The sequence below is a fragment of the Acartia tonsa genome, chromosome 13 (genome assembly GCF_053477335.1).
Source record: "Acartia tonsa isolate MP-2025a chromosome 13, ASM5347733v1, whole genome shotgun sequence".
Lineage (NCBI taxonomy): Eukaryota > Metazoa > Arthropoda > Copepoda > Calanoida > Acartiidae > Acartia > Acartia tonsa.
Window position 1 is genome coordinate 36,420,286 of NC_137272.1, and position 15,980 is coordinate 36,436,265.

Consider the following 15,980-nt stretch of genomic DNA (forward strand, 5'->3'; position numbering starts at 1 on the left):
TTCATTTGCAGAAACATTTTGAGGCAACACAATTTTTTTGGCTGTCATTAAAATGTATGATTATCATTTCTTTGCTATTTACTGAAACCATGGACGAAGTAGCTGGGCAAAGTGTCTAAAAAAAATCTGGCTTGTGACGTCATAAAAATAAGGGATTATCCATTTCTTTTAAGAGGTTTTCTTTCCCACTTCTCCTCTCATCTCCCTCATTTTTATGACCCAACATGGCTGATTTTGAGACACTTAGTCCAGCTATATTAACGAACAATTAGAAAGGGTATTATCTATTTTAGGGAGAGACAGCTACATTCTTCTACATTTAAAATATTTTCGAACCCGATTTATATTAGCTGGATTAGAAATGGTTCTCAGCAATACCGAAAATAACATATATAGAATTGTATTGCTAACATTTCCCACGAATAATAAAATAAAAATCAAAAAAATTAATACCAAATTTGTTAGCACGGGCCTTCGGACCCTCGGGGCTAACAAAACTAGTTTTGATCTTATTATTTTTCATTTTAATATCCGCGGTAAGTTGTCTATAATACAAGGCAATAAAAAAACCTATGATATATTTGCATATTAGTTACTAGAACAAAAATCGCGAAACCTCTGATTCGTCAATAAATTAAAATTTCTTAATTTGGTTCTTAAGTAGTATTTTCTTTTTCAAATAATCTTAAGTTACACAAAAACAAAGTCATTACAAACATCATATTACTTAAAACATTTATATTTTATTAAACGCCCACAAATGTCTGATAGTATATTGATTTGATTTATAAATAATGTATTATGTTGTAATTAGATTATTTAACCAATGAAGGATAATAATATATTACAAGATATCATCATAACATCAACCTAGTAATGCAGGGAGGGAGAGGTCAATGGGTTGTTAATTACACTAGTCCCAAAAGTTTCATAATATTGTTTTCTTATTCGTTGATCTAACAACTTTGGGAACTGTTGCAGAATTATGATTATTTCATTCATTTAGTTGAGTGTCCAAACGTTTCTACCAATAATTGTTATCTACATAAAGGGTAATTTTGTGTATCATAATTAGGAATTTATCGGCCATTGCCTTATCCCTTTATATCTCTGCTATCAATGTCTGTCTATCTCACTATTAATTTTCTTTAATAAGAGATAAACAAAAAATCCAATTTACTAAAAGTCAAACCCCGTCGATCCCACCATTTTCAATTTTAGTTTTTTTTAAAAGAGACTATTTCTCTTGGGAGGGCGGTGGTACTCTAGTTATAAACCTTCCAAGGTCCTATGAGAAGCTACATGGTAAAGTAGAACAATATACGTTCAGCGGTTAGTGAAATCCTTCGGTAAAGAGCACAGACAGACATTCTATTACTTTTATATAATGATATCATCAACAAAATCAAAGGAGGTATTATAGTTTTACTATGAAAGTCAAATTCATTAAACTACAAGAAATTGTCATCATACCTCCCCCCACCAAGAATGAAAATACATCAAAGTACCCAAAGTACTTTTCATTGGTTCCTAACTATCAGTGTCCAAACTTTTCAACCAATAAGTTTGATCTACGAAAGGTTTAATTTTGTTCATGTTTTGTGATTTTTATTAATTTATCATAATCATATGTCTTTTTTAAAAATCTAAAAAAAATTGGTTTCTTTATTATTTACTCTAATACATAAAACTTTTTGAATGTTAACTTTCTTGTTTATTTTCTCCATGCAGGGATAAAAAACTGGACGAAAAATAATCATTCTGAAAAAAATTCTGACTTTGTTTGCTGATAAAATATTGGTGGAATAAAAGTATTGAAAAATGATTTATTCGCTATTGTCCTCTCCCTCCCTGATCTGTTTCCTAATCTTCTGAGCTGGATCTTTAAATCATTTCAATGGTGCGCAAAATCGGAGTGCGCCGAATTTCAGCCAATCACAGCGCGGCATTTCGTAAAATGCTGTGCTGTCATTGGTGGAAAGTTGGCTCACCCCGATTTGGCGCACCATTGAAATGATTTAAAGATCCAGCTCTGTAGATTTCAAACGATAAAGATTTAATATTGTCTCTAAAATAAACAGAGTGGCAAATCAGGGTTCTAAAGGGATAAGACAATGGCCGATTAATTGACACCCCTAATAATGATACACAAAATTGCCCCTTCTATAGTGATTTAAACGTTTGGACACTCAACCTAATGAACCACCACAATATATGGATTACATATATATTTCCAAAGATGAATAAACAAGGATGACAACATCCATAAAAGCGAAGCACTATAACGGTAGGACAAACGGACATTAACACTTGTATAGTGTCATAACTGAATAATCAGAATATAAATGTATAAGAGTCAAAGCAAAATTGTAAGTAAATTTGTTGAAAAACTGCTTGATTCAGGATAATGTTTATGGACATACTTACATTTTTAGGACTTGATTATAGAGTTGCTTCGCTAATTACATTATACTTTGTTGTCCCAGGAATCAATATACCAAAAATCAGATCAATCGGATGATTAGATCACATAAAAATGTGTTGTTAAAAAAGTAAAAAAATCAACATGTTTAAAATGGACGTACGGACATTTTGGTGATGATTGTAGAGTTGCTACGCTTTCTAAATCGTACCTAACTATTAAAGGAATCACCATGCAAAATTTGAAATCGATAGGACAATTCTAACATGCCTGAATTAACAAAAAAAGCTATCCGTTACGAACGGACTTACGGACGGACGGACCGACCCTAATTATAGAAAAGCTTCGCTTTTAAAAAGACAAATCTGTAATGTTTTGAATGACCTAAAAGGATTAGACAATGACTTATAAATTGTTGTATATCCGCAATTATCATGAACCAAAGAACCCTTTCTGTAAATTAAACTTAGTGGTTGAAACGTTTCAACACTAAATCTAACGAATCAACCAATATTTACTAAAGTCCCCAAAGTTGTTAAGTTAGTGAATAAAGAAAAACTTTAATATAAAACCTTGGGGACAAGTGTCATAAACATCCCAATGTCCTCTCCCTCCCTGGTGGATAAAACAAACTAGCTGACTCGCTGGTGGCAAGGTTATCCTGTTATTGTTTAGGGTGGTTCTCTCAAAACATTCAGAAAGAGAAAAAGGGGACAATGGGCTGTTTATTACACTAGTCCCCAAAGTTTTGTAATAACATTTTCTTATTCGTTGGCTTAACAACTTTGGAAACTTAAGTAAATTTTGGTTGATTCGTTAGATTTAGTGTTGAAACGTTTCAACCACTAAGTTTAATCTACAGAAAGGGTAATTTGGTTCATCATCATCTGGGATGTACATCAATTTATCAGCCATTGTCTAATCCTTTTAGATCCTGCAAAACATTACAGATTTGTCTTTTTACTTATTTTTGGAATTATATGTAATTAAACAGCTTCCTTAGATTTAACTTTTTATTTTGGTACCCCCCTTGGCTGTTTTAGGGGGGTGTATTAGTAGGGTTAAGAAGAGGGTTGTAGGGGGTTTATTCAACCCCATTAATTTTGGAGGAGGGTTGATACACCCCCATTCTGTATGCGTTTGGGTTAAACTCTTACAGACAAAAAAACCTAGGGCGATCATTGATGTAGGTACATAAATATTTAATAAGACAATTTAAAATTAACCAGGAAAATAAACTGTAAATTATAACTGACCCAAACATTTTATAAACTTGTATCAATATTTCTAATAAACATATGAAAACCTTTCTTTATGGTGATTTAGGGTACATTATAATTTATGTTCCATTGTTCCATCCCTTTAGATCCCTGAAAATTACCTGCATTTTCCACTAATAAGTATTGCAAATTGTTTAGGTGATGTCATTAGAATATTTAATTTCTTAATAACTTTAGTGAAATAAGGACATTTGTTTTGTAGCAATTTCAATGTTGTAGTTGTTGAAAATAGGAGATAACTGGTTCTAGATATTTATTCAAATCTACAAAAATTAAATAAGTACAGTTAAGATTACAAAAAATCAAAAAGTACATCAATTAAAACCATATAGATTTCTAACTTTCTAAAATACTAGTTGTTTTGCCCCTAGCCTCTAAGTAAGAAAGCAATTATTCTTAAAACCACCCTAAGACAAAGCTTCCCTGAAAAGTATAACCAATTCGGACTAGCAATCTCCGAGATCTAAAGAATCAAACAAAAAAACTTAATTAAAATCAAAGGATTTAAGAATGACTTTTATTTTAATTGAGATTTTTATTTTAAACATTACATATTTGCTTAAAATGCTTTGTATTATATAATTTAGTTTTTATCCACTAATATGAAGTGATTTGGATTTCTAAGCTAGTTTTGGACATAATTATCTTTGTTAACAGTTAGTTTGAAGAAACAATATTGAAGTATTTTTCAATTTTGCTTCATAAGTATGCTGAGAGACAATATTATTATTATTATTATGACATTTACATACCAATATGACATGTCCTGTTTTGGTGTGCGTTCAACTCCGCACATGTATTGAAGTGCGAAGGTGGTTCCTGCGGACACGTACGACGAACACAAGTGCAGAAGAATAGAGAAGCTTCACTCCTAAATTCCAAACAGCAGTGAGTCAAGATTATTGCACAATACTAAATAATTTCAATATTTCAATCCAAATTAGGAAGGTACAAAATAATAGTAAGAAACACCTTTCTCGTATTCATTCGAATCCGGTGGTTAGGAACCGGTTCTTATCCATACGAAAAAACTATGTCTAGCATCGTATTATATCCAGTTTTCTACGAATATAGAAATGTACAATCATAAGATTAAAACCAGTTTTTTTAGCCGGTGCCTCCGGCACCTCGGGGCTAAAAAAACTAGTTTTAATCTTATAATTGTACATTCTATATCCGCGGAAAGCTGTTTAAAATACGATGCGAGAAATAACTATTCCCTTTTGGTGTATTTTGAGGAAGATCTTATCTACAAATGGTCATAAACTCAACATAAAAAATTATATACTATAACCTGGCTATGCAACAATTATTATGCTTTCTAAGGGAGCGTGGCTACTCCGTTTTAGGTCTGTCCACTACAGTATCACCTTTCAAAAGTAACTGCAAAGTATCCAAACTTTATTACAAAAAATAACTTGGTGCCCCATATACTATACTTCAACCCAAACATTGATCATTGCCTATAAATAATTTGCTGTAGTGTCCTGATGTGAAAATATGCGGAAGAAATTGCACACCTATCTGTTTGTCTTTAACATTTAAGCAGTGTGGGCTGTAAGAAAATTACTACTTTCTTGGGTGGTAATATTATATTATATTACTTTAACAAATCACTATTGGCTGCGCCCCTAGCATCTGCAGATACATCTTAATGTAAATTAAGGCATGCATGTATAGCCAGAGAGAGAGAGAGAGAGAGAGGGGACAGTGGACTGTTTATTACACTAGTCCCCAAAGTTTTATAATAATGTTTTCTTATTCGTTGGCTTATCAACTTTGGGGACCTTTGAATTTTAATTGGTTTGTTCATTAAGTTAATTTTTTTTATTTTTCAACCACTAATTTTAATCTACGGAAGGGGTTATTTTTGTGTATCGACATAGGGGATGTCCCTTTAGATTCCTTATGTGTAGCATGTGAAAATCGTCCTAATGGCTTTAAATCTTGGGAGATTAGTTAGAAATAAGAGACTTAGATGCGTTAATTCTACAATTTTCAATATTTTAAAAGCAAAACTTTTCTATCATTAGGATCCCGTGTCATTAATTCAGGAATGTTAGAATTGACCTATCGGTTCCAAACTATGCTTTATGCTTCTTGTAACAAAGTGTAGCAACTCTATAATCGATACCGAAAAGTACGTACCTCCGAATAAAACATGCTGATTTTTAAAATTTTTGTTTTAAAATCATCTTTTCTTTGAATTTTCTCCCTATAGATTGGTTGATGACTTAATCCCCATGGCCACCCAAATAAAATTTTAATTAAACAACAAGACCAACGAATATCAGTGTTCTTGTGAAACGGATAAAAATAGTATGCAATAATAAAAATCTTTGTTTAAAAAACTCTTAATTATTAGAGTAACTAGTTGTCTAACTGTGTGTGAATCTGTCTGTATGTACCAAAGGATCTCACTAACCGCTGAAACAATATGATTCTCCTTCACAATGTAGCTTCCCATAGGTCCAGTAAAAGTGCATAACTATTTAGGGGGAGGGTACCACCACCCTCCTAATAATATCATCTCTAAACATTAATAATACCCCATAAATATTTTTCTCCCAGTAGAAAACGTATCTAACATAAAAATCTAAATACACTATCAAAATTATTAACTTAAAAGGTATTTGGTTGAACTCCCCCCCCCCCTTCCCCCTCTCATCCCGTTTTTATTTCACTTGGAAGTACCCTTAATGGCCTCTAGTGTCGTAGCCGCTAGCAATATTGTAAAAACAAAAATTTTATCGTTGTTTTTAAAAGATATTTTAACCTTAGCCATTTCTTTAAACTTTTGCTATTCTGAGCAATTTAAAATTTTGGATGAACATATTAATTTTGTAATCGCGCATATGTCAATTTCCCTACTACTGGCAGTTAGATTGATTTTGTAGAAATTATTAAATACATAAACAATCTCGGGGGTTATTTTCAGGGAGGGAGGGAATATTAGGTTGTTTTTTTACACTAGTCCCAAAATTTAATTAAAACGTTTCCTTTCTTATTCGTTGGCTTAACGACTTTGGGGATTTATGAATCGAATCCCCAAACGTTTCATCCCACTAATTTTAATCTACAAAAGGGATAATTTTGTCGGTATTGTCTTATCCCTAGAGATCCCTGGCTTATCTTGTAACTTATGTAAACAATCAATTATATGCATTAGAAATTCAATTATGCTATTGTCTAAAGTAGTAGGCCTTTTTTACCTGTGCCGAAGGATCTCGCTAAACACTGAACCGATATGATTCTCCTCTACAGTGAAGCTTCTTATAGGTCCTGGGAATGTTTTAAACTATTTTTGGGGAGGATGTCCTCACCCCCCTCCCCCCAAAAAATACTTTTTTACTCTTTTGAAATTCAAATTAAAAATAGGATGAGGTCGACTTTTCCCCCTCCTACCTTAGTGCCCCTAGAGGCTTCTAGGGGGCGTATCCGCTAGTGCTTTTGTCTTAAGTAGTAGGCTTTTTTTACCTGTAACGAAGGATCTCGCTAAACACTGAACCGATATTGTTCTCCTTTACATGAAGCTTCTTATTAGTCCAGGGAAGGTTTTTAACTATATTGGGGGAAGGTATCACCCACAATTAGTGTCCCTTGAGGCTTCTAGGGGCGTAGCCGCTAGAATTATCCTATAAAGCAGTAAGGTTTTTTTGTCTGTAGCTCAAGATAACTAGTAAATTTATTGAGTTTTGAATTTTATGGATGGGTTTAGGCTATATAATTTTTAAAAAAAATATATTCTCCTCCAATTTTGGGCTGCCAAAATATTTAGGGTGATATTTTTGGACCCATAAAATATTTTTAGATTTTACTCCCCCCCCCCCCCCAGAATGATTTTATCCCCAATTTGGGGCATCCAAGTATTAAAAATTGAGAATGCACACTTTTGAGAACTAAACTTTTAAAGTTGCTACGATTACAAAAATATAAAAGCGATATGTTTAGACTGAAAACATTTGATGACAGTCGAAATATTTCTCACGTATCTCCCGTTTTTAACAAGATTTTTCTTTTTCTTGAAAATCATTTTAGTAGCGCAGTTACTATAAAATCACTCTGTCAGTCTGTAATAAAAAGTTATACAGCACTAAACCTAAGATTCCTTTATTTTTATTATAATCATTCCTACAGAAAATTTTCGCCACAAATTTCATAACAAATAAAAATTTAGATTTGATTTAAGTTTTTTGACCTTTCACATAACTGTATCTCCCCATTGCATTGTCCTTTCAATTGGGTCATTGAAAATCAACCAATTGTTTCGGTTATATTAACACAGCCAAGTAGCAGAAAACAATGTTCTAGCAGACGAAAAAGGTCATTGAGAAAGTAAGGGAGGCAGTTATCTGTATAATGTATATACATCATATACATCTATACAATAGATCTGTTCTTCTAAATCCACGTTATGTTATAAATAGATTTGCCAAAAAAATATACTTTAAAACCGGTCAGTATGAAAAGTATGTGTTTTCTTATGCAAATGTGTCCAGTAGCGAATCTGACATAATACATATGGGCTCACAAGCTCAGCTATCCTATTATATAAAGTAGTGAGGTTATTTTGTTTGTCCTCTAAGATCTCGTTTATCACAAAAGCGAATACGTTCTACACATAGATCCTAGAATACAAGTCTTGGGGTGATATCAGACTTTACCACCGCCCCCTCCTCTCCTCCTTCGATTATAGAGTTTCTATATGCTAGGGACATATTTTAGGGGTTATTTTTTTTGTTCTCTAAGATTTTGTTAGGATCAACGGAAAGAGATAAGGACGAACGGACAGACCTATCCTAATTATAGAAAAGCTTCACTTTTAAAAAATGCTAACAATAGTAAACACTATTAAGATGATAAAACTGTGAGATAACATTTTTATACCATTTTCTTTTATTCTTTTGTAACATTAAAAGCATATTCTTAGGTGTGCATTCATATCCTCTGTCAAACCTTAAATATCATGATCGCAAACATAAAAAAAATTCATTTTCGACAAATTCCACTCAGAATATGATTACATAAACGCTAAAATACATTCCTAGCATATAAAGTCAGAATTTTTTTGTCTTTCGGTAGCCATAAATCATTATAATAACATTTGATATATTAGGAAAAATCTTAAACAGTCATATATACGCATAAAAATGGCTTTTTATAAATAGGTATATACAAAAAAAAAATTCATATACTATTGATCTGTTATGTATTGTATAGTTTGATCTTAAAGTTTTCCTTAATAAATTATATATATCAATAAATTCTTGGGGAGTGCAAGAGAGTTTAGAAAAGTAGCCTTAAACCAATTCGAAATTTGGCGTTTCATTAAATTAAATGAATATCTGACACTAGCGGTTACATGAATGTTCACTGTTAATTTTTATGCAGAAATAATGGCCCACCATTCATACTAAACATATTCAGCAAAAATATTCCTTTTCTCTGGAAATTAACAATTTCCCATGTGAAACTAGAATTCATCATTTCATACAACATAACAAAAAAGCTCTTTTTGAAACAGCATATTTGTGTTTTTAGTAGCGCAGTAATAGGAAGCTCAATCCATATGAGAAAAATGTAATACAGTAGGGAATTATGAGTAAATTTTATCAGGGATGAAAAGGATAAGACTAAAGTTAAAAAATTGTAATACATCCCCAATTATAATACACAAAATTACCCCATCTCTAGATTGCTATTACGGGGTGGAACATTTAGACACTCCACTTAATGAACCAACCAATGAAAATTCAGTAAAAGTCTCCAAAGTTGTTCAGTCAACGTATAAGAAACCATTATTATAAAACTTTGAGGACTAGTGTAATAAACTGCCCATTGTCCCCTCCCTCCCTGTCAAATATCCAATCATTTATGCTAATTGAATATTCTGCTGTTTAATGTGAACACTGTGAATGAAATTGTTGAGTTGTATGTTTATTGTGAAAACACTTTACTGAGATAGCATTCAAGACAGTGTGCATTTACTTCCGTATATTATTACATCCAAATGTAATGGCCGATAATTTATGTACACCCATATTGTTAATTCACAAAATTACCCCTTTTTTGTAGATTAGAATTAGTTTTTAAAACGTTTAAACACTCAACTTAATGAGCCAGCTAATGAAAATTCACTAGAATCCCCAAAGTTGTTAAGCCAAAGAATACGAAAATGTTATTTTGAAACTTTGGGGACTAGTGTAATAAACAGCCCATTGTCTCCTCTCTCTCTCTCTGATTATATCCTCATAGTGTTTCATATCAATGGACTTAGGATATACATACATGGATAAATTTGTTGCAAATTTAGGATGCTAATATGGACCTCATTTATTGGTCAGTTAGTAGGAAGGGAGGGGATTGGGTAAAGGAAGTAAATGTGGGGCATCGTTTTATTAGCCAGCTGTGAGTATATAAAACGATACCACAATATAGGAGGTTACTGAGATCTTTAGCTTCATACTGACGGACAGACATAATTCTACTTTGTATTTTAGTTAATATATAGGGGCAACGCTCCAAAAGGGGCGTTTCTTCATTTTGTTCACAGTAGCTTTTCTCCTATTTCTAGACCCTGCGGGGGGCTCTAACCCTGCAGGGTTAATTGCTTTACCCTGTGGGGCCATCACCTAACCCAATATAACCAAACCTAACCTAAAATAACCTATCAAAAGCCATTTTAAAAATACGACTAATTGCCCCTTAAGGGGCGTTGCCACGAAAGGGACTATTCCCATATATATAGTTATAATGAGATGACAATGCGCCACATTTGCGTAAATGTATTCACACCAAAGTTATACAATAAGATTCACACGACAGCAAAAGTAGGATCTCAAATGTTTTATTATTTCTAGGTTCATAGCAGCTCTATAAGTATTTTCTTATATCAATCTACAATTATATAAATATATTCAAATGATTCTCACTCCAAAAATAATTTAAACCCCGACTTGACAATTAAAACAATGATAAAGAAAATACTTTTTATTAGTTGAAAAGTATGGACGCTGTTCCTTTGTACGACTTGATTAAGATTCAATAATTACCCTCTTTCTTTGTTGTTATCTATAATACAAAGTAGACTGATGTCTATCCGTCTGTCTGTCCATTAAGATCTCGGTAACCACTGAACCGATCGGATTCTACTCTTCCGGGAATATACCTACTGGTCCTGTGGTGGATTTAGGCTATTTTCTTGGGGGGTGGGACACCCCCAACCCCCCAAAAAAACAAAAAATCCCCCCGCCATTTTTTAAAATTATTTAAAATAGTGGTAGAGTGGGGGATCTCCAGGTAATAAAAGATGCTATAACAGTCAGAATTTAAAAAAAATATAAAAATTGGAACTTTTTTTTTATCCATTGTTCTCTCTCACTTTTCTTCTCTCTTAGCTGAGAATGTTTGTTTATGTATATGTCATGAAGCAGTGATCTAAAAAGATAAGACAATGGCCGAAAATTTTATGTACATCTCCAATGATGACATAAATACCCCTTCTGTAGATTACAATTAGTGTTTGAATCGTTTGGACTCGCCACTTAATGAACCAACCAATCTAGATATAATCAAAATCCCCAAAGTTGATGAGCCAATGAAAAAGAAAATGTTAATATAAAACTTTGGGGGCTAGTGTATTAAACGGCCCAATATTATCTCCCGCCCTTTCTGATGATGAAGAATATTTTGAAGTATTGTCATATTAGCAGAACTATGATAATCATATAAAACAGCGAAAACTTGTGTTTAGTAAAATAAAACATAGAATATTGATATTGGTGCTTTCACTTAAGGTGCCTGTTGAGCAGCGAGGATCCCCTTTTAAAAATAAAATTGGTTTGTGTTTTATTTTAAGTTAATTTAGGTTAGGATCTCTTGGGTATAGTGTAATCCCCTCTGGGTAAGGCTACTGCAGTTATATACTCCGCAGGGTTAGGCATAAAGAAATCATGGATAAGGGATAAGACAATGGCTGATAATTTGTTGTATATCCTCAATGATGAAACACAAAATTAGCCCTTCTGTAGATTACAATTAGTGGTTGAAACGTTTGGACACTCAACTAAATGAACCAACTAATCAAAAAGTATTGAAAGTCCCCAAGGTGGTTTAGCCAACGAATAAGAAAACGTTATTGTAAGACTTTGGAGACTAACAGCTTAATGTCCCCTACTTTACAGACAACCGGCTACCTGTAAATTGCAGAAAGGCCTAGCTTCATATAACCGGCAAATACTTGAAGCATTCTTTTTCACTTCTGTATAAAATTGCAGAGAGAGGCGACAATGGGCTGTTTATTACACTAGTCCCCAAAGTTTTTTAATAACGTTTTCTTATTTGGGGACTTAATAGAATTGTTATTGATCGGTTTAATTAAATTGATTGAGTGTTTAAACGTTTAAACCATTTATTTTACGCTACAGAAGGGATAATTGTATTTAACAGTATTGGGGATATATATCAATATATCGGCCATTGTCTTATCCCTTTAGATCCCTGCCTTGTTTAATGTGTCTAAAATGAATCAAATCCACCGCCAAAAAAGTTGTGATTGAAAAGGCAAACATTAGGATAATGGATATAGAAACCGTGGATGTTGTGAGAGATTCTAGCATACCCTGAAAAAATGTTTATTCTAGCTGGCTAATATAACAACCCATCCGCTTTTCCCTATCCCCTCCCCTCCTACTGGAGATACTGGAGGAACAAACTTACTAATAAATGAGGACCATTAAAGCAACGTCAAAATTTCCCCTGTCACAATATCCACGTATTCTATATCCATTATTAGGACAAGCCACTTGAAAACTTTCAAATCATCACTCAAACTTTTGTAGTATCTTTTTTTTATCAAATATATCTTAAAGTAACATTTTAAACCAATTTAAAAATAGTTATTTCTCGCATCGTATTATAAACGGCTTTCCGCGGATATAGAATGTACAATTATGAGATTAAAACTAGTTTTTTTAGCCCCGAGGTGACGAAGTCACCGGCTAAAAAAACTAGTTTTAATCTTATGATTGTACATTTCTATATTCGTAGAAAGCTGGATATAATACGATGCTAGACATAGTTTTTTCGTATGGATGAGAACCGGTTCCTATCCACCGGATTCAAATGAATACGAGAAAAAATAGTTCCTAATTCCATATAAGATTAGACATTTTTGCTTTATCTTTTTTCGATGGCCGACAATATAAAGTTTTTATTTTTATTTTAAAGCTAAGTATATCACATTCATCCCCCCTCCCTCCCCCTCCTCCAAAAAATGCTGTCCTATGAATTTTCATCTTTTTTATTTAATTTAAATACATATTGTCTATAAAATTTACAGTGGCACAATCCTGTGCCCCTTGAAACAAGGATGACAACATCCATAAAAGCGAAGCACTGAAACGGTAGGACAAACGGACATTAACACTTGTATAGTATCTGAACTGAAAACATGTATAAATGTCGAATCAAAATTGTAGGTAAATTTGTTGAAAAACTGCTTAAAAACAGGATAATGTTTATGGACATACTTACATTTTTGGACTTGATTATTGAGTTGCTTCGCTTATAATATTGTTCTTTGTTGTCCCAGGAATCAATATACCAAAAATCAGATCAAACGGATAATTAAAACACTTGAAAATTTGTTGTTAAAAAAGTAGAAAAATCAACATGTTTAAAATGGACGTACGGACATTCTGGTAATGATTATAGAGTTGCTACGCTTTCTAAATCGTACCCAACTACTACAGGAATCATCATGCAAAGTTTGAAATCGATAGGACAATTCTAACATGCCTAAATTAACAAATAAAAGCTATCTATCTCGGACGGACGTACGGACGGACGGACCGACCCTAATTATAGAAAAGCTTCGCTTTTAAAAATAAAAGGATGTTTGTTTATCTGTATAATTATGAATGTCATATGCGTGTGCTAAATAATTGTTTATATGTCTAGTTTCTACAGTGCAGTGGGGCTACTCTGTAATAATTGTTTATATGTCTAGTTTCTACAGTGGAGCTACTCTATAATAATTGTTTATATGTCTAGTTTCTACAGTGGAGCTACTCTATAATAATTGTTTATATGTCTAGTTTCTACAGTGGGGCTACTCTATAATAATTGTTTATATGTCTAGTTTCTACAGTGGAGCTACTCTATAATAATTGTTTATATGTCTAGTTTCTACAGTGGAGCTACTCTATAATAATTGTTTATATGTCTAGTTTCTACAGTGGAGCTACTCTATAATAATTGTTTATATGTCTAGTTTCTACAGTGGAGCTACTCTATAATAATTGTTTATATGTCTAGTTTCTACAGTGGAGCTACTCTATAATAATTGTTTATATGTCTAGTTTCTACAGTGGAGCTACTCTATAATAATTGTTTATATGTCTAGTTTCTACAGTGGGGCTACTCTGTAATAATTGTTTATATGTCTAGTTTCTACAGTGGAGCTACTCTATAATAATTGTTTATATGTCTAGTTTCTACAGTGGAGCTACTCTATAATAATTGTTTATATGTCTAGTTTCTACAGTGGAGCTACTCTATAATAATTGTTTATATGTCTAGTTTCTACAGTGGAGCTACTCTATAATAATTGTTTATATGTCTAGTTTCTACAGTGGAGCTACTCTATAATAATTGTTTATATGTCTAGTTTCTACAGTGGAGCTACTCTATAATAATTGTTTATATGTCTAGTTTCTACAGTGGAGCTACTCTATAATAATTGTTTATATGTCTAGTTTCTACAGTGGAGCTACTCTGTAATAATTGTTTATATGTCTAGTTTCTACAGTGGAGCTACTCTATAATAATTGTTTATATGTCTAGTTTCTACAGTGGAGCTACTCTATAATTCAGTTTATTTGTATGATTAGAAATAATATTCATTTATCTATAATACAAAGTAGAATGATGTCTGTCCGTCCGTCTGTCTGTCTGTCCGTCTGTCCCTTAAGATCTTGGTAACCACTGAACCGATCGGATTCTACTCTTCAGGGTATATACCTATTGGTCCTGTGGTGGTTTTAAGCTATTTTCTTGGGGGGGGGGGCTGAGACACCTCCAACCCCCCCAAAATTTAAAATTCCCCCCCCAAAAAAAAACTTAACACTTTACATAAATTATTGGCAGCAGCACCAGATTTTTTTTTATTTTTTTTTTAAATTTCCCCATAGGGCAAAGCCTCTAGAGGCTAGGGGCGAAGCCGCTAGTATTACATAAAGTAGTAATTTTTTTTGTATGAAGCTTAGAATTTTTAAGAACTACTGAACTGATTTAGATCATCTGTTTAGGGAATCTTCACATGGGTCCTGTGATGGATTTACGCAATTCCAATTATAGTTTTCATATTCGTGGGCTTAACAACTTTGGGAACCTTTTTGAATTTGATTTGATTTTTTATTAAGTTGACCTTCACGTTTAAACAACTAATTAAAATCTAAAGAAGGGGTAATACTGTGTATCATCAATTTATCTGTTATTGTCTTGATATCTTTGGTTATATTGCTATGGAAAGTTCTCGTACTTGTTTATGAAAATGAAGACATAAGTCTCAAATTGTCTGACCGCATAAACATTAAAACTAAATGTTTTTACAAAACAAAAATATTATATTTTTTAAAATAGCACGTAAATGTAATTAACACAGTGTAAAGTTACAAAATACAAAACAAACTAAAAATAATTTAATTTTTTATTTTTATGAATAAAGGAGCGTCTTTGCTTTTCGACTCAATGTTTCTAACTTCTCTTACTAAAAAAATGGCATAAATTCAAAGCTTCCTTGAAAAGCCCCGCGTAAAAATGACCAGCTTTTTAATATTTTTTTTTTATACCATACAAATAACCTACTACTTCTTTATACTACTTTATTTTAGTATGTATATAGGCGATTTTGGATCATGGAAAGAAAACAAAGTAGCGGATTTTGTCGGATTTTTCACATTGACTTTTCTCCTATTTTTTGTTATTTTAAAGTGATATATCAAGCGCTACTGTGAAAATTCGACGAAACCCGCTAATTCGTTTTCTAACCATGATCCGCGATTTTTATTTGTTTTCTGCATTAATATTATTTTATAAATGTAGCTATTATTTGGCTGAAAGGATGAAACACTTTTGAGATGAAGGGTGAAATATGAATCTTTTTGTCATAGGCGTGTTAAGTAGTAAATTAAGCATTAAAAAATATTAGTATATCAAATGAAATTATGAATGTTCTATTTTGACAAATTTAAAAAGTTTTCTAATTGCTTTTAGTA